The sequence below is a fragment of the Miniopterus schreibersii genome, assembly GCF_964146895.1.
Source record: "Miniopterus schreibersii genome assembly, chromosome: 21".
NCBI classification, from domain to species: domain Eukaryota; kingdom Metazoa; phylum Chordata; class Mammalia; order Chiroptera; family Miniopteridae; genus Miniopterus; species Miniopterus schreibersii.
The window spans coordinates 4,871,169-4,891,498 of NC_138123.1; the positions used below are offsets into that span (position 1 = coordinate 4,871,169).

Below are 20,330 nucleotides of genomic sequence, written 5' to 3' on the forward strand. Positions count from 1 at the left end.
GGCTGTGCCCCCTGGCACCTCTGCGTGGCCAGCCCCACAGTCTTTCCACCTCTGAGATGGGCTGAGATGGGCTGTTCCGTGCGGGCTCCATCCGTGTCTAGAGCGATTTCTCTTTCTAGAACTTCCCACCCAGCTTCTCCCTTGTCGAGAATAAACTCCTTTTGCAATCCAGGCCTAAGCTTAGGTAGGATTCATTCTGCGACGTTATCTTTCCCTTGCCACCCTCGCCTCACCCCAAGTGGCTGAACCTGTCTTGGTCCCTGTTTCTTACCCGGGGCTCACTGCGGTGCCTGGGACGCAGCAGGACTGTGACTGGATGAAGGGACGATGCAGGTGCAGTGGGACAGAGAAGGGGCATTTCAGAAAATAGGAGCGAATGTTCTAAACGGCACAGGCTCTGGGATACCCACCTTAGGGGCTGCTAACTCAAGGTGAGAGTTAAAGGCTGGGGAGTGGCTTTCTGAACTTTCTATGAAAAACATTGTCAGTGTCCGGGGCTTAGTTTCTAAACACCAATGTCCAATAAAAGGGGCCAGGGGTCCTTGGAGAAGTCGTTGATGCCAGGATGGGGCCAAGAGAGTATAAGATGAACACCGAACATCTTATAAAGCCTGAATGCAAGGAAATACTTAAATAAAATGAGGCAAAGGGATTAAGAAGTACAAACTGGAGGTTATAAAAACAGTCAGTGAGATGTGAAGTACAGCTCAGGGAATATAGTCAGTAACGTTGTAACAACTGTGTACGGTGCCAGGTGGGTACTAGGCTTATTGGAGTGATCGCTTCATAAGTTATATAAATATCTAATCAACTATGTTGTACACCTGAAACTAATATAATATTGCATGTCAAATATAACTGATTTTTTTTTTTTTAAAATGAGGTCATGTTGAAAGGACACAGCAGCCAACTGAAGGAGATCCCACTGGCCAAAGCTGGTGCAATAGCACTGCATTGTAGCCCACAGAATAAAACAAATATCCCTAAACCCACACCGATATAAATTAACTGAATAAATAAACACATGGGGAGAAGACATCGTTCAGAAGAATTACTACAGAGAATTCAAATCAGTAAATGTAGAAGGAATGAGGGAAATAGAGAATCACCATTAGGCCCACGCTATAGTCATAACTGTTGCGGTTATAAGTCAATAAATTCTAAAAATCAATGGGCAAACGTTGGCTGAGGAACAGAATGTCTGTGTAGCCTCACAATGTCCTCCCCAAGACATACACTAACTCAAAGGAAAAAGCTGTGACTTCCCTCTCCCTGCTCGGCTCTCTTGGAGCTGGGATGTTAGTCTTTTCCTGCACTTGGACTAGGACCGAGACCATTGGGTCTCCTGGATCCCCAACTGCAGAAAGTGAGCCAGTTCCTTTATCTATACATATGCATGTACATATATGCACACATACATACACGCATCCCATTGGTTCTGTTTCTCTGCAGAACCCATACCAATGGAGGGGATATTTACAGGATGGACCTTGCCTCTATGCAGCTAAAACAAGTCTATTGAGTGCTCCCTGGGGGATGAATTCCTAGAGTCCTGGAATACCATACGGGAAAATTAATTACAAACTTCAAATTTCAAATTACAAAGTCCACTCTAACATGCACAATGAAAAGGTATAGAAACATGTAAACATCCAACTAAAAATGATACCATTGGCTTTAGTAGAAGATCTCCTACTCATGGCTTTGCTAATAAGGAAGCATCCATAAAACACTAAGTAATTAAATGATAATATATAGTTTTGTCCTAGCAGCTTTCCTCTCCATGCACATGACTTCATTTTATTCTCACGTATTTGAAAAAATAACACATTCACAAAAGACCTGGATTAAGAAAAACTTGGTGGTCATTAGACTTAAAAGAGCTAGAAGTCATAAATGATGTTTCTTTTCAAAATCATTTTGACTCAGATTTTTCAAGTTTACCTTCTAATTAATGAGGGTTTTTTTTAAAAAAAAAAATTTTTTTTGCCAAAATCCAGAGGCTGCAGGAGGCTCTTTCTATGACTCACTTCCTGTACCTTAAATGCTCTGAAAAGGTTATTTGAATTTATAATATTTTACTCATAGAAAAACCAGGGCAGCAATTTATTCAAGGACTGGTGTCACTTTGCCCACAGGTCTCCCGCATTTCTGGAAAGAGGTTGTCTTCTGCGAGGAGTGGTTTGAAAAGAAAACACCCTAAGAGGCCCATGACTAAGACTGAGCACATTTCAAGCTTTTTTCCTAAATGAACCAGTCAAGTTGATTTACTCACCAAAATATGATCAACCCCATCCGACACACCACGTTCTAATATTTTGAAGTTGATGGACTGATGATTTGACAGAGGCGACTGGCTCCCCATCATTAAAATGATTAATGGGTGTGGGCCCGGGCACAGTCAGAGCGCTGCTGTTCCGTCCCACAGATGCAGGGGTAAGTCTGGGTCAGAGGCAGTCAGTATACCCCCGGGAGGGTTACCTCTCGGTGGCACCAGTTACAGAAGGGGGACCTCTCTTTGAGATGGGTGAAAATAAGCGTGACTTCCTGAACCCCCAGTTCTTGGTTGAGTGTTTCCTGGAGCAAAACCTTGCCCGTGTGGCTCCGTGGTTGAGCATGGGCCCATGAACCAGGTCACAGTTCGATTCTCAGTCCGGGCTATGAAAATGTATTCAGAACTCTGTTGCATTATTAGCAAGAAAGAGATGCCAACGCCATGCCAGAGAGTAGATTTTCTTAGTTGTCCTTTTGGTCTTACTTACAATACAATGGAAACTCTTTTCGCAAATGTGTAAGTCCCTTGTTTGCAGATATTGAATATGCTGCTCTTTCCCAGCAGCATTTCCCCCCAAATCAGGTGAGTCTTGAAGAATACATTGGAACGTGAGAATAAACACCTGAATTTGGAAGTGTTAGAAACACATTGTTTCAAGCAAATGGCCCACATTCAAGGGGCAAGCGCGGCCTAAAATCATTTTTGCCTGTCTTGATGTTCTGTTTAAAATAGACGAAGTACTTATTGGAAGCATAAATTCAGGACACTAGTACGTGAGCCAGCTTTGTGCATGACACAGAGGGGCTTGTGAATGAAGAAGCCAGTGGGGGGCCATTCATCCAAGGGTCAGCTTATATATCAGGTTGGTTCTTTTTGTCCATTCATGGCTAAACAATCATTTTTCAGGGATTTTTGTTTTGAGACATTTGTTGGACTGAGCTGGTTGGATGGGTGTCACAGAGACCCAGTTTAATTTCCTAAAAATCACAGCATCAGGGCAGCCAAGTATATGGGCCAATGATAAATCTGAGCGATTATTTTTTCTGTATCTTAAAAACACCCCCCCCCAAAAACACCCCCTCCATTCTTAACAGTCTAATAATCAGTAAGTTAGCATGCAATGCCTATGACTTCAACTTTAAAAATTTATGGTGGTCTCTATTTATTCTTGCCCATTTTAAGAGTTAATGCAACTTCTTGAAAAATCATTTAAGGGCATTGTGGTAAAACATGGGTATGTCCCAAGGCCGAAATGTGAGATTTGCTCATATACAAAATCAAAATGGGTCATAAAATAGCCACTGGAACCTTTTGCCAATCGTCTGTAAAAGGAGACCCCCAACGACCTACAGCAGGAATATAGATGCAGAGTTGTACTTTGCCTCGTGCCCTGGGGAGGGTTTTTGGCTTTAAGATTTTGTCTCCTTGCTGCCAAACGCAAAAGCCAAGTGCATTGCTAAAGCTTTAGACACATTTTCATCAATAAAATTTCTTATAAAACAGATCCTGCAAATGCCGAACTTATCTGCCAAAAAGCCAATTAATTATTTCACATCCTTGTTGAATAATGAAATAATTTATGATGGATGCAGGTCTGACCATCACAAATTAGTGTTCTGGAAACCACAGGCCTAGAGTTCAATTAGCAAGAGGTATCACAATAAAGGATGAAAAGAAGCAATGCTTTGTGTTGGAAATTCTCCCCACACAGAAATAAAACTCCGGAGGAACAATGACCCAACTAATTTGAGAGAATTGGGTTTTTTTAGAAAAACAGACTCTTTTTAAAGGGAAAAGTTCAACTTCTGCTCAGATGCCTAGAGTCCTTGGTCTTCCCCCTCCCCGATGGCCCTTTCTTTTCATAAATTGCAGCTATTGAATTTGGACCATCCTTGCCCACCATTCATTAGCGTGTCTCCGTCCCAGTTCAGACACCGTCTGTGAGTTCATTCTATCACTGACAGTCACAATTTCCTGCATTAGGTCAGTAGGGGATGGTGCCTCCAATTCCCTGAATTTTCCAGAGAAGAGGAAAATCTGGGGCTGAGAGAGCACTCACACAGTTGATCTTGCTTCTCAAGTTCAGGCCAGGTCTGGCACAGAAGGACCGGTCCTGCCAGAGAGCGGGTTCTAGACTCCAGATGGCTAGCCTGGATCCTACTGCAAGCCATGTGTAAATGAGCATGTCCAACTGAATGGGCGTGTAACTCAGTGCCACACTTGTTTGCCTAACCAGGCTGAGATCTACAGCCCACAGGGCAATGTCAGAAGTAGGTAGTTGGTACATGGAACAAGAAATTGTCTTTCAGGTTATAGGCCAGAGAGGGAGACTGGAAGAATCTTCATTTGTGGATGAAATTCTTGAACCGTCTGGCATCCTTGGCTGTTTAAGCAGAAAGAGGAGAGGGGAAAACCCAAAATCTCTTGGATCTATTTCAAATGATGTAATTGGATGAAACTTGAAAGTGAGAAGGTTGGCCACTTCTTGAGTGTCTCATATCCCCAATATTTGCTCTGGGGGTTGTTTACTTCCATAACTCTAACAACTTCCAGGAAGTACACTTGCCCCCTTAGAAACACCCACTCTCAACTGGCTTTACTTGAACAAAAATCCCCTGAGTTATGGATTTTGACCCTGGAGTCATCAGGGAATCTCCTGTTAAAATTCTTGGAAGCCACACATTCACATCAGAGAAAAAAAGTTGGCCTTTTCTTCTTTACCCAGTCCAGGATGAAATCCCACCCTTTCAGAAAGTGGTACGTGAAAAATGTTTGCAGGTCTTAGTATATGTGTTCACCTTCGCCTGTCCCATGTCAGTGAATGCTTAGCTCTGGCCTGGCCAAGTCAAAATCATCCGCGCTACTTCTTCATAATCGGCCAGGACAATGACCCTCCAGAGGAACTTTGGAGCAGCTTTCTCTTGGGTACAAGCCCATCTTCTGGGACATCCTCACTTTAAGATGTTCAGCATATGAAAGGAATTCACATTTACAAATAAGATAAATGCAGTGGTATATATCTTTCTTTCTTGAAGAAAAGAGGTTTTATTCTATTAGTAGAGTAACAACTGGTTCCCTTAATAATATACTCCTTTAATACTTAATTACCATGATCCCCATTTCTCTGAATCTGACTTGTAGAAAAGAGTTCAGAAACACACCCTTGATGGCTCAGTTGTTAGCAATAATTCTTTACAGAGTCAGCCATATAAAGTCCTAAAAATACAATTGAAATTCAAATGTCTGAAAGACAGTTCAAACCAAACACAACAAAAACTCATATATTGTAAGGGGATTGTGTTCCAGAGAAATGAAAACATTATGAAATCTCTGATTCGGTCAAGCACTACCTCCCTGGTCTCCAGCCCTCCCTAGGTCCCTGAGAACCTTCTCAGGTGGGAGGGGGTTTCTGCACGCAGGTGCCAATCGTCCCTTGGGCCTGGGAAGTCAACCCGAGCGCCTACCTTCATTGTAAGTCACCGTCACCGCCACCTGAGGGAGATGTCACTGGTTGGTGCACAGATGACTGTTCTGGGAGGGCTCCTTGTTAGTGACCGGGGCTGGAACCAAGAAGCTCAAGCAGAGAGGAGGTTGAGAGGACACTCACAAGGGATTGATAGCTTCATTTATGTGACACCTAAGTGCCCTACCTTAAGGGTTCTGCCTCCCCAGCTTTGCTAAGTGTGGTGTTTCCTCTTCAACAAACGCACACATTGTTCTGGCGTTCTGTAAGCAGGGGCCACAAAACAATACACTATTAATTATAAGACGCCTTTGTTTCCTAAAAAGACCATAACCATCTTTTCTTGAAGTCTGAGGAGAGGAAAGCCTGAGGCAGTTGTGCCCTGAGTCAGAGAGAAGGGCTGCCTTTCAGGCCTGACTATCGTTTCCTGATTTGGTGACTCTGGGCATGTTTTTAAATCTCTGGGAGTCTCGGTTTCCTCCTCCTGACCCTGAGGAAGTTCATTCCTACCTCGGTGGATGGTTACGGGATGATGTGTGGGAAAGCACCTGGTCTGGTTCTTGGAACACAACACTGCCTAAAAATAAATGCTGCGCCTGCAAACTGGTATTCCCAAGAGGCATTTAGACTGGATTCTTCTCTCCTGCCCGATACGCGGCACTAGCTTCAGACACTCCGTCTGTTCTCTATCTTGTTCTGTGCGTTTGTGGAGGGTGGGGATGGGACATGAGGGAAAAGGGAACGAAAATCCAACAACGCCTCAAGAGGGACTCTTCCTTCTGGGACATTTAGTCTAGTTCCTATGAGCATCACATCTTCATTTTTATCCCATCTTGTGATTTTGGATTGGAAAGGCTCTGGCAGGTGGGAACCCCATTGTTTTGTGGAGCCATCTCCCAGTTCAGCTTAAAAAGATGGGTGCCTCTGAGAGACACCCACAGCTGGGAGAAACAGCTGAGGGGTTAGGCCTGACATAAAGCCATCCCCAAGTCCCCCAGAGCCTGGGCAAGGAGTCAAAAAGATCCAGAAGGTTCCAACAAGAAACACAGAAAATAGCTGTGGCTCAGAGTGTTAACCAAAGTGTGTGTTCTCCAGGAGGGACACAAGGCCACTGAGAGGGGACTCTGGGAGCAGGGGACGCGGGATGGACCACCCAAGACGCAAAGCAAATGGCAGCTACAGTCAGGCCTTGGGAACAAGGGTGCCAGTGACAACGGAGAGAGGGTCCCTTCAGCATCAGGATACCACAGCTTTGACTGGGACTCGCAAATAAGACCTGTGCTATACAAACTGTGGACACCTCAAGGAGGCAGAGCCATCAGAAGGACCAGAAGGCCCTCCCTCACCCGTCATAATGCTCTATTAAAGAGAAGACAGCTTATTGTAGAGTAATCACCTCCTGAGTACCGAGGGGGTCTCGGGGGGGCCTGTGTGGCTCGTACAGTCACATCGGGAAAACTGAGGCATTTGGAACTCCTTTTGAGCTGCAGTAACAACTGTCATTAATCAGGATCTTTTTATGATAAATCTGTACCTTTAACACTAAGAAGTCTTCATGAAGTAAAGCCACATACAGATACCTACAAAAATGAAATCATAAGCTTGTAATAAAAAGACAGACTTTGCCTTGATGTCTTTCTTTGGTTTTGGAAATTGTAAGACCATTATTTCTTTAATACGGCTTCTTATATACATTTTCACTTCTTTCCTTCTGGGATTCAAATTAGGCTTTTAAAATCTATTTACTGTGTCTCATAGGTCTCTCATTTCTTTCCTGTTGTTGGCTTTTTTTTCTATTCTTGGTTTCCTGACTTTACCTGGATATTTTATTTCCTACTGACCTACCTTCCAGACGTTTATCCCCTCTCCTGGCTGTGGCTGGCTTCACCGACTTCCAGGTCTGCTCTGCCCTGTGCCCTGGCGAGGAACATTACTCCCTGAGACTTTAACTAATGTGGTTTTTGGCTATTTGCAAAGATCCCTGGTCTCTGGGGGGAAATAATCAGAGGATTATATAGAATTATCTCCCCCGAAGGCTATGAGGACATACACCATTCTCCATGCGAGGTGGCAGGATGGTGGATTAGGTGACATTTCGTCTTTGCTACCCTCTCAGCATCTTTAGGATGTAAAGCTAAACTCAGAAACACCTGCCCCTGATTGTCTCAGCTATTCCCGGGCAATCTGGAAAACCCTTTCTCATCGGGTACACGTCGTCTCCTCCCCACATCTTAAGCTATTATTCAGAACATTTCTAGTCTTCATTTTATACTTGGGACCGAGAGCCAAGCCAAGAAGACATTTTTGCATTCCCCCGTCTCCTCCCTACCCGTCCTGGAGGAATGTCAACATAAAAGAGAAAGGAATATTATTTAGGGTGGCCTGAGGGGTAATAAGTAGGATTAATGGGATGAAATTGAGCAAAGGAAAATTTAAAGCTCACATCAGGAACATTTTCCGAAGATTGAGATCAATGATCCTGTGGAATTAAGATCCCAGGGGAGGGTGTAGGAGCCCCATTACTTGAATCAGTTCAAACCAGACTGGACCAAATATTTGACTATAATCCCACCTTGGCAAAGAGAAAACCTGCAATGGCTGCAAGATGGAAAAAATGACCTAATAGGTCTTTTCCATCCCTGACTTCTATGAGTCACCCAATGTATGCTGTTCTGCGTCACGCAGCCGGCCAACCCCGGGTCACTCGCTATACATTTCAGCCACAAAATCCTCCGATGCTGACGGCGCCCCAGCTAAGCGGCTACCTCAGCAGAGGCTGAGGGCTCCTTGGGGATTTCTGGTTAGTTTATAATCAATTAAATATCAGCGACGAAGGCAGGAACCAGTCAGGAGCCGAGGGTGGTGAGTAACGGAGTTCTTTCCCCTGCCCTCTGGGAGGCTCACTCTCAGCCCTCTGCAGACAGGAATCTTTCCACCGCCCTTGTCGTCCGTCTGTCTGTAACGCTGCGGCCTCTCCTGTCGGGCTTGGCGGCCTGTGGCCTGCGCTGGGACCGCCCCCGGCTGCCGCTCCAGGCCTGCGGTGGCCTCGCAGCTGGCCCTCCCCTGCAGCCGCGTTCCTGGGGGCCTCTGTCCCCCAGGTCCCGGAGCACACTTCAGGGCTGTCCCTGACGCCAGCCCCAGGGCGTTTTCCTGAACAGCCTCCTTATCATTCCCTTCACTTTCATTTCAAATGCAATGATCGCAGAACACCCAAGACTGAGAAACGCAGAGTTTCCTTGGATGCGGCGGGGAGGGAGGGGGGCCCAGGGGCCAGAGGACTTTCCTTCTTGCCAGGACCCTGCCTGGTCCCTCTTGCAGACAGAAATGCACGGGAGTCACGGTCAGACACAGGCTCAAACCGCTTCTCTCGGCCCTTCCGTGTGCTTTCTTGCCATTTTACAGTCACCTAAAGCCACAGAAACGCAGGAAATGACGGCGCCCGTCCCAGGCCTTGCAGACCCTGTGGCACAAGGCAACAGCCCCGGGTCTGCGGATCCCTGTGCGGATCCCTGTGCGGATCCCTCTGCGGATCCCCAGCCTCCCTGCTGCTGGGGGCTGGGCAGGGACAGGCAGACCAGGAAAGGAGGGTGCCTATGGGTGCGAAGAGGCCTTGAGTTTCTTGCCATGGACATCGACTTTAACCGCTGCTTTTCCTGACACCGAAGAGAAGGGGGGTGTCCCCTGGCCCCCTTTTGCATCCCCCCCTCGCACGGTGCCCTTGCCATTTCAAGTGCGCTCTGAGCGTGCGTTACGGCTTGGCTCTGCGCAGCGAGGAGGGACCCGCACCCGGCCAGCCCCGCATCCACTGCATCAGCCTAACCTGCTGTCCAGGCCTCCACGCGGGGCTCCCCATCGTCTGGCTTCTGAGCGGCACTGACTTGCTATGTATACAGCTCTGAGTTAGGAGCAAGTTAGAGGAACAGTCAGCGGGCCTGGACGTCACCAAAGTCCAACTTGCTGGGAGGTGTTAGAACCAGAAGGGCCAAGGGAGAGCCTTCGGGTCCTTAACTCCCGCCCTGGCTTTTCCTAAATGAGGAAAAGAGAACCGGAAAGAGTCCATGTTGCTGTCCAATGTCCCACTGCTTAGAGGAGAATTAGGAGTGAGCTGAGGTCTGCCTTCAGCGTCCACCCTTCTTTGTTTACTCCAAATTCTCAATACTGCCCACAGGTTCTTGGGACCTGCGATTTTAAGCGAATCGAGGGGGCCAACGTTACGCAGGCTCATTGACAGAAACGAGTTAAATTCCTGCGGCCTATTTCTGGTCATGAAAACATCACCAAACTTCTAGATAAAGACCCCAAACGCTTCTCATAATAAGGATTGTGAGCGATGCAAACGTTTAAGAAAGATGAATGAAAACAAGGAGGATGACCGTTTGCCAGCCCTCTGGTTCCAGGTCAAGGCCACGGCGGCCGGAGACTCTCCCGGCGGCTCACCCACCCCGGAGAGGACGCCCTTCCGCCACAGGGTCACTCACACGCACCCACACTCACCCACACCGGGACCAGGCAGGCATGTCGTGAGCCTCACGGGCGCACCTTTGGGACGTGGGAGGAGACCGGAGTCCCCGGAGAAAACCTGCACGGACATGGGGACAACATCGGAACCCCGCAGAGACAGTGGCCTGGCCTTTTCTCATCAACATTATAAGGAAACGTTGAATGAATGTTACACGAGGACCTGATGTACTTACTCCAAGAGAAGCTGGGCAAAGGGTTCGGGCGTGAGCTTGAGCAAAATGTGGCAGCTCTTGGAGAAAAGGCTCCATAGAAATTTCCTCGGAGGGCGACTTCACGAGCCAGGAAGGTCCTGGAAGGTCCTCTGCGAGCCCATCAGAGACGGATGGGTTGCAAACGTGAAAACCCATACGGGTTGAAGAATGGGGATGGGAAAGATCTTGGCAAACACATTTGCTTTCTGAATGTATGTCTGTGTGTCTATATATGTATATATATCATCAAATTTAAAATATTTGAAAAGCAATCCCAGGCGCTTCAGCCTAAACCACAGAGCGGTTCATCCGTCCCCATTAATAAGCTCCAACCCTTCTGCTGTGTGGTCTTTCCATTCCACGGGTTAGGACCCCACGACGCCTGTTCTGCTTCAACCCGGATTCTGCCTGTTTTATACATTTTCAGGACAGATCTATTGAGAGCAAATCTCAGTCTCCCACACGGGAACCCAACCCCCAGGAGTCAGCATTTAGCCAAACGGCTTCCTCATATTTAAAAGTGCTTTAAGTTCACTTATAAATAAATTGGGCTATACCGGTGTTTTTGTAACGCACATCATGAAAAATGAAGTCAGCTTAAAATAGAGTTGCTTTCACTGCCAAGTGCATTATGTGAAAAATCTGCTCCATCTGGCAGGACGGACCGCGTGGCCGTGTGGATGGAGCTCAGATAAGGGAGCCGGCCTTTGTGCGAAGGATGCTCGGACCCCGATCCCCATCAGGGCGTATGTAGGCCGAGATCCACCTACAAGTCCACGATGGAAGCAGCCACCCTCTCTTCCTGACGCACACGCCTCCCTCCCTTCCGACGTGGCGGCCGGCGCTCTCCAGCCTGGAATTGCTCCCGCTCAGCCTCATTTTGTTCCTCGGTTTTCAGTGAACTCAGATCAAGAACCTCCAGTGGGTCAGTCTACACCCCGCGGCCTGTCGCCCATCATGTCACAGCAGTTGACACGATGCTCTCGGAGGAATAGGTGATGCCAGGCTGAGCTAAGGCTCTGTCCAGAGCAACGGGCAGGAAGAGCCACTGTAAAGGAAGAAGTTCTAGCACTTGGGGACTGATGACTGGAAGCATCGAGAAAGAAGCAAAGGTGAAAAATGACCACCTTTCTGAGCCAGGGGGTGTCACAAAAATGATGGAACGTCCATCGGAAATGCAGTTAAGAGTGAAAGCTGGTTTCAGAGGGACGGCTGGGGGGTTGGTTTTTAACGTAGCAGGTGAACCAACAGTAAGAGAGTGTAGTGCAATGCCCAGCAGGCGAACGACATATAGGACAGAAGTTAGGACTACGTATCGGATGTCCTTATGAACTTCGAGGGAACTCAGATATGAACTGAGCTGCGTGGCCTTCTCAGTCACAAATGAAGTCATACTTGCGTTAGTAATGACCGACAAAGGCACAGCTCTTGTTTATTATATATGAATTCCATTTCACAGGAGCCGTCAGGTTTCTAAGCAGCACAATGCAGTTTCTTCTTCTTGGGTGGTTAAAACCACCGACTTTGGTCTTGGACATTTATAACCTGACTTCTGATGGGTTATCATATGCTGGAAATTAGCTCCATATAATAAGGAAAGGTTCCTACTACATAAGAAAGCAAAACCCACTAAATCATATCGCCGATCTGCGTTGCTGGAAACTAATTCATTCTGGTGTGGGAGAAATGTCTTTCATCAAAAACCTTTAACAAGGCATTTGATTAGGTTGAAACCAAATGGATGAAATCCAACGGATAATTCAATCATTTAGAGTTGTGCAATTTCACAGAACGACAGAACGTTCATGCTGTGAATACTTGCATCTCCCAGAAAGTTTACTGCTGTATTTTGTTTGATTTAAATGGCAGGAAACCTGGCTTCCAGCTCTGGTTTCTCCCCTAACAGGTTCTGTGCTGGTAGACATATTATTTGTCTTCCTTGGGCCTTCTTTTTACCAACTAAAGAGCGACTGCAAGACCCTGTGGTCCTAACTCATAGTGCTAGCCTAAAATAAGATAATACAAGTTAAAACGACAGTGGACTCCACTGGAAGTGTTAGCCAGATTTAATTTGGGGGCACACACTGTATTTGCAAAAGACCTCCTTAAAACCATGCAAAAAATCGTGTTGATAAAAATGAAATACTGGGTGACCCATTTCACAACGTTAATACGATTTCTTGGAAAAGTTAACAAGCATGTTCAAAGCTGGTTTTGTCATGTGCATATGCACATGCATGTGTGTTTGAGCTCACGCACACACACACAGAGCAAAAGTTGCCAGCAAACCACCAGAAACTAATAGGGAAGAGGCGAGGGACAGATTCCCCCTCACACCCATCAGAAGGAGCTGACTCTGCAGACGCTTTGATCTTGCACTTCCAGCCTCCAGGACTGGGAGACAGTGCCCTTCTGTTGTTCAAACCACTTGATCGGGGCGCTTTGTTCTGGAAGCCCCCAGAAACTGATACGAACAAGTCCCGTCCTTCCATCTGCAAATTTACTAACAGAACAAAGCGACAGAAGACTTTGAAGAGCACGTGTTTAAGAAAAGTAATGCTGAGTGGGTATCCAAAGCCAGTGACTAAGAAAAAAAAATCTATTACCAAAGAGATATTAGTTTTACTCACAGGCTGGCAGTGAGATTATTAGGGATATTTTGGTTAGAACAGATCTCTTCTTCAACAGCTTGCAGCCAAGCAGTGTGAGCATGGGCTGGGAGCCAGGGTATAGAAATGGCTTCGTGATGCAGAACAGAAGCTCACAATGGGATTAAATTAAAGCTGCCTCCATCTTTATTTAGCTTTTAAATGTGATAATGCAGTGAAAACATCCAGCGCGGTGCCTGGAACACAGTAAATGTTCAGCAAATAAATCTAACATCGGAGACCTGGGAAGTCGACGTAGAGTCACCCAGTTTGATCTCAAAGGGATACGCGGTTTTAAAAAGCTGTCGGGTGGACGCTGCTGTGACCGACATTTGCTATTAGTGTAGCTCCTGAAGGCCGGGAGGGGACCTGTGCACACGCTCATTCATGACACAGGGCACAAGGCTACGCGACCGGCTTCGCGGAGGGGGTGCTGTGTGCGAGTCTGTGTTTTTCAGTCACTTCCACCTCCCAGGTGAGCGCGTTTTGTTGCTGGGCGACCCTGCCGCCCTCTGTGACATTCATCTGACACTTGGCATTTCTCTAAGATGCCCACTATCTGCATACGTAAACTTTACGGACCAAAGCACCAATTCTGTTTGCGGTATATATATGAAACCATTAGATTACCTTTTCGTGGAAGGCCGAGCGAATCTCCAAGTCGTAGGCCCGTAGGAGGTACCAGAGGCAGGATTTCCAGGGATGGGTCATCACTGGTCAGCAATTCCTTCCTCTTCTGACCTCTGGAAAAGTGCAAAAAGTGCGTTACTATGTGACCACTCAGAGGATTCAAGCAGGACATCCTCCAAGAGAGACATCGAGCAAAATGAGGACCCCTCTTCTCTCCTTTACAAAACACCTTCTAGAAATATGTCTGTCAAACAACAACTGAGTTTGAATATCTGGTCATTTCTAGCCTTTTTATGGTCCAATGTTGCTGCTGAACTTGGACTAACTGTTGCCTGCCTGACTTATTTTTTCCCTCCCCTGAGTTTATTTGCTGTGTAGATGCAACGTTGGAGAAACCTGCTGGACGAGGTGACCCAAAGGAAACTTTCCGATGTGGCGGAGCCCCCACCCATCCCTACCCAAATTTCCTACTGGAATCTTGGAAAGCACGGGAGACCTTTTTTTTTTTTTTTTTTAAGTGTACCACACCTCGAATTCTCATTTTTCCATTCTGCGGGCAGTTCTTTCTTTCTGATCCTGTTCTCCACCAGAGCAAACCCGGCAACTCCAGGTACTGCCCTTAAAGACTTTAGCAGCTGGCCGTCAGCACCCACACCGGACCAGAGGACCCAAACTCGCCTTGGGTGTGCCCCCCTAAGCCACTAATTCTGACCAGTCCGAGGGACAGTACAGGGGACTTCCAGCTGCAGCAAACTGGCAACTGGCTCCAGCTGGGGAGAGCCTCCTGCTGGCCCCCGGACAGGCCTACTGCCTTCTGACCAGGTCCTGGTGGGAGTTCAGGGTTTAGTAATGTGAGGCTACGCCCTTCCTATTTAATCACTGGAGACGGGATTCGGATCTTTAAGCTCTCTAGTGTCATTCCAGCATCCGACAGATGCATTTTTGTCACCATGGAGCTGGGAATGCCTGGGGAAGGGGACATTACTCTTAACTTCTCTCTGATGGGTGGCCAGATTTTGGAGAATGTCTCCTTGTGCTTTCATGAAGGGGCATCCTCGGTTTGGTTGATATTTTGGTTGAGGAATCAGCCTGGTCCTCCTTTTGCAAGGTCATCGCTCCTGATTAAGAACTAAGAAAGCAAAGCAACCTGCCCAGTGCCCGCGCCTGCTGCCCTTCGGATCCGCATCTCTCTCCTGAGCCTGAGCCTGAGCCTGAGCCTGGAGATTTTCTCTTGGGTAATGTTGCTTGGAAGAAACAGGAGAGTCACTCTAGACACACTCTTCCTGAGGGACACTCTTTTGAAGCAGTTCAAGGTCAAACCAGGGGACGTGTTGGTAGCAATGGGTCACAGGATGCAATTGTTGGTTATGAATTAAACTATGACTCATTTTGACTTCCCACCGTCCCCAGAAGTGTCAGCGGTTCCATGGGGGGAAGCAGGCGGCATACAAGGGGGGCTAGAATCCATATTCGGGATCTTGAGAGACTCCCTAAATATTTAATTTGCATTTAGGCAGTATCCTCTGTACCTTTGCTAGAACTCTTTGGTGCAAAAACCGGGGAAGTAGTTTCACCTCCCCAGCTGGCTGCGTTTTTCTTGTCTACCTTACTGTCTCTACCAACACCATGTGCTTAATACACTCATGGACAGACAAGTCAATTTAGGGAGAATATCAGCTCACTCTCTTTGGTGTCAGATTTGCACTGGTTTTGCCTGACAAGAGTGACTCTCTGTTACATAGCTTACAACTTAGGTACGCAGGCTTTATAAACAAAACCCAAAGCGAGTGCACAGAGATAAAAAACCATAGACTATCAAAGAATGAATGACATTTTAAAATCTATTCCAATTCCTTTATTTCACTGGGGCACCAACTAAGTCCCAGATAAATAAATTGACTAACAAATATCTCTGAGGAAACTGGTAGTGAAGGGGATCGGAACACGCCACCCCAAAATATGCCACCTTGGCCTATGGATTATTTTGAGCTGAAGACAATGAAGAATCAACTCATGTCTAAAGAAGCCTTCTTGGAATTTCCCTTATCTGACTAAAAGCAGAAACTTCTCAGAAATGAAGGAGTTTTATGGCCAGGAAGGAGAAGGAAAGTTGGCACTGGGGCGAGTCTCCGCAAGTGAACCTTACTAAAATAACTCCTGTTTTCCATTAGTGTCCCCATGTATTAACCTTTCCACAATTAACTGCCTCTATCGCCCCGGAGCCCCCTTTCCTTCGTCTAGTCACTTCTCCACAATTTATTGCTCTTTGTTAGAATGGTATATAAATTCCAAGTTCAACTGCTTCTATGGGTTTCCACTTCTTTCTTGTGAAGTCCCCGTGCACATAAAAATATTGACATCAATTAAAAAAAATATATGTTTTCTCCTGTTAATCTATCTCTTGTTAGTTTAATTCACATGTCCCAGCTACAAAATTTAGGAGGGTAGAGGAAAAGTGTTTTCCTCCCTTAGAGTGGCAAAGTTAAGACCAAGAACCCCTGGTCTTTGGATACCCTGCTTGGCACTTAAAAGAAAATAAAAAACAACAACAAAGTCATATTCTATTTATGAAAGTTTCAGAATACAGTAAAAATTATTTATCATGTTTATAGTCTGTTGTATTTCTGTTTGTTGTTGAGAATGTTTGAAGGACTGAGGAGAAGAAAATAATTTAAAATTAAGATTGGTCTACTTGAAATTATTGAGGATATTCTTTTCTTTGGGCAGTTTTCATATAAAGATCAACTCAGAAAAAATTCTGGGGTGCCTGTCCCATCTCCATTATCACCCCCTACTGGTAAGTGTTTATGTAAATTAGGATAGTGTGTAAAAGCTCAAGTTTAAAGTCATGTAGACCTGGGTTAATCCCTTGATTTATTACAGAGACTGATTATGAGAACCTGGACAGTAGCATTTGTGGTGTGTACAGACCCCGCAGACAAATTGCTGGAGGGCCCTGAGATGTCAATCTGATGCCCATCTTAGTCCTTTGAAAAGCTGCCTCGTTTCTGCAGCTTCATTTAAGCGGCTATAGGTTGAGTAGGCTGGGCCCGGACGCTTGGTTTTCTGCTCCTCGGTGAATCTGGCCTCGGCTCTGGAGAAGGCTCTGGGCTGTTTCCTACCCAGGGCAGGAGCTGACGGAATCCTTCTGGAATGGCGCAGAAGCGAGCGGACTGGGAAGGCCCACGCTGCTTATTTATGCGGAGAGTTTAATGCTAAAAGGTGCCATGAAAGGTGAGGACCATGTCCAGTGTCAAAGCAGTTAAAATATTAAACATCCATAATGACTGCTTTTAAGTCACTGCTATTCCTTACAAAAACAAACCAGGGCTAGATTAAGTGCGGGCCGCTCACGTGACAAATGATACCAGTCATCTGGATTTCTCATTACGGAGCTTCTGCCAAGTGCAGGCTCTGCCAAGGATGATTTAACCATTCAGAGTGTCAAACTGACCTTGAACTTGGGGAGGAGGGTGAGGAGAAGCCTCATTGCCTGAGCATTGTTTTCCTGAGCTCTCAAATACGGAGCAGATGAAACCATGCGTCTGACTACCTTTCCTCAGCCCCCGTAGTTAAAATCTTCACCCTACATAATTGCGCTATTAAAACTGTGTGTGCTGGAGGCCTTTTTAAGCTTTCACGTATTAAATCAAACAAATGCTTTCAAGAAAGGTTTTAGAGGACAATGGGAGAAAATAGAGATACAGGGGTTAGAACTCCAGAGCTGGCAGAATTAAATACGACGGATGTTTCATTGGCGGTGTCTGTGTACGTGCGTTTTAACTGCCCTGAGAAATACAAGGCTGCACTGCGAGGCCTGTAAAATAACAACAGGGAATGAAACACTGTCTGAGCTGCAGGCCTGCAATTCTGAATGCATTCAAAAACAAGGAGGGCCCTAAGTCTTTCTCAACATCACTAAGCACAAATCATTAGTTTTAGGGCTTCCTTGTCGCTCTGCTGCTGGACTGGTAGATACAACTGTTGTAGAGCTAAAGGAATCAAACTTCACATCGTCACTCCAGTCATTAGCAGTGTTACCTAATCATAGTTGTCATTAAGCCACCCTCTTTTATGCTCAATGAAACTGTATGTCATGGGGATGGCTGAAGGGTTCTTAAAATATTCCAGAAGTAGTTTATTGTTTATAGGATCTAGGCCATGCTTTTGGGGGGAGAAGAGCAAGTTTTGCTGAGTTCCACAACACAAACGCTGAAGTCCGCTTTCTCAAAGCATGGATGGTGGCCCAAAGAACAACCGTTTTCTAGGAAGGAGCTGGTGGTCGGCGGTAAGTGAAATTCATGAGAATTTCTCACTTCTCCAAGCTGTTCTGTAAGTCACATGGAATCAGCTCCTCCATCTAGACCTGGCGTTTGCTGATGAGGAATTCCCTCCCTGCCTTGGAGGTCCAGCGTGTGGCTTACATATGGTGATGGCTTCCCCACACCTTCTGACTTCCCTTAAAACCACTGAAGTCCCAGGGAGGCATTTGGGACGATTTTATTAGCAATAATCAAGCTCTTTTTCATGAGCATCTTCTACCTGTCAAGCATTGTTTTACATGATATCAAATTTAATTTCTTTTTCACACAAATCTTACGAGGAAAGTTTTAACCCCATTGACCAGCTGGCGCTGAAAGAGAATTTAAGTATGTTGCTGAAGATCACACAGCTAATATTCAGCAGAAAGAGGTTCCAATAAGGCCTGCGCCCAGTTTTCTACTACATGCCGTCCATGCTTGTCCATGCCCGTCCCAATCAATCACCCTGGTGGGAACGGGTGATTGTTAGTTATTCTATTTCTCCACTATGTCTCATTTCTTTACTTCTATAGGTATGAATTTAGAAGAGGCTGTAGAATCTTTCATTCGAGATTTTTTCAATAGAAAAAGCTAATTTGGAGGAATGGCTTGCAGGCAATCCTGCTCAAAAGCTGCTCCATGAGCCTGTGATTCCAGGAGCGAGCACGAAACTTGACATTCATTCATTTGTTAAGTCTCTTGTTAAAAAAGAGGTGTGAGAACCCGATTAAAAGTAGTCACTCTTTTGTCACAACTATATGATACATTTATCGGACACATTAATCGCTCTTAGGTTCCAAATGTGATTTTTCAAGTGGCCTTGAGGGGAAAGGTGAAAAAATAATCAGCAGTGCCATTTTTGAATAATCAAGGAGATTCACTCTCTGGACAGCATTTGGGAAATTCTGGACACGCACAGCCTCCAAGCATTTCAGTTCTGGCCCTTTACTCTGTTCTCAACCTACATGTCCCAACACCTCTCTGTTTATTTTGGTGCTGAAAAAGTTTGCAACTCATTGTTTATACTGCTAAGAGTCACTTCTTTGAATTGCCTTCCCCTGGTTGAAGGGCAAAATTATGCTGGGGGCGAAACTGTAAGAAAGCTAAAGTCTCTCCTTGGCACCATTCTCATCTGCCCCACCCCGGCCTCCATTCCTGGCCTTTTAATTGGTTTCTGTTACCAGTGCCCAATGGTGTCATATTTCCCCATCTCCTACCCAGGATAAAATTTGCAGTAAAGTCACTCATACTAAAGGATTCCTAAGTTAATAATATACTTTCCAGCAGTTTGTTTTTAATCTTAAAAGAAAAAAAAACCTAGGGAAAGGGTCAATAATGATTTCAAAGGTATAAAGGACTCACTGAAGTGGACAAATGGTGTGTGTGTGTGTGCCTGTCTTGTGTGTGTCTATGTATGTGTTGTATGTACATGTTATTCACACAACTACTTCCTTCTGTGGAACCACACACACCCCCCCACTGGGTGCCAGGCACGGGCACGTGAATCAGGGTGGCTCAGTCTCGAAGTTGCCGTGAACTATAAGCCATCCATTTTCATCCCACTTTTTTGGGGGGTTGGGGTTGGGTTTTGAGCTAGGTTGATTCAAGTTTTCTTCGGTGCTTAAAATTCAAAGGATCCGGATTGACACATTAATGGCATGATTTAAAATACCTTTGAGTGAAATATTTTTGGGTGGCCCATACTCCTGTTGTCTCTCTTCTACCCTGGGAATGTTGTGTTGCTATTACTTTAAAAAAAATAATGCTATGTTGACGTGGTAGCCTGCAGGTATTTGCCGGTAGGCAGCTGTGATGCTTTTCACCATTTTTTGCTGGTGTCTTCAACATGGTTCAATTCAATTCAGCTCAATTCAATTCAATTCAATCAGTTCAATTTCAGTTCAGTTTGATTAACCTGGACTAGGTGTTTGATGAGGTCCTTCTCTAGATAGTAAGCAGTAAACCATTTAGATATCACTTTGTCGCAAAACAGCTCTTCCACCTACAGGGGTTTGGAAAGTATAAGCCACCATTTCAGACTCTCTATGACAATCTGCACATCTTTTAAAGACCATCTGTTGAGAACTGACCAAAATCAATGAGTTGCCTCTGTTTTGACCTTGGATGCACCGCGAGGTCTTTGGTGAGTCAAAGATGCAACTGCTGATGACAAGCTGACAAGCTGATACTCGACGTGTTCACTGAAAGGAAAAAGATCATTTACATTCATATATTTATAGTCCCGGGTGGTCATACGAGTTTTTCAGCAACATTGCCAACACTCCAATTAATGAAAGACTA

At 45.7% G+C, this 20,330-nt stretch overlaps 1 long non-coding RNA gene across 1 annotated transcript in view; it reads right to left on the reverse strand.

Annotated features, from left to right (window-relative positions):
• Positions 1-20,330, reverse strand: part of LOC308550427 — a 267,422-nt gene that overhangs the window by 42,737 nt on the left and 204,355 nt on the right. Inside the window, exons 6-7 of the long non-coding RNA XR_013997894.1 lie at positions 20,137-20,230; positions 13,729-13,841 (exon numbers count right to left, since the gene is read on the reverse strand). This is a non-coding gene — a long non-coding RNA (uncharacterized lncRNA). The remainder of the gene's footprint in view (positions 1-13,728; positions 13,842-20,136; positions 20,231-20,330) is intronic.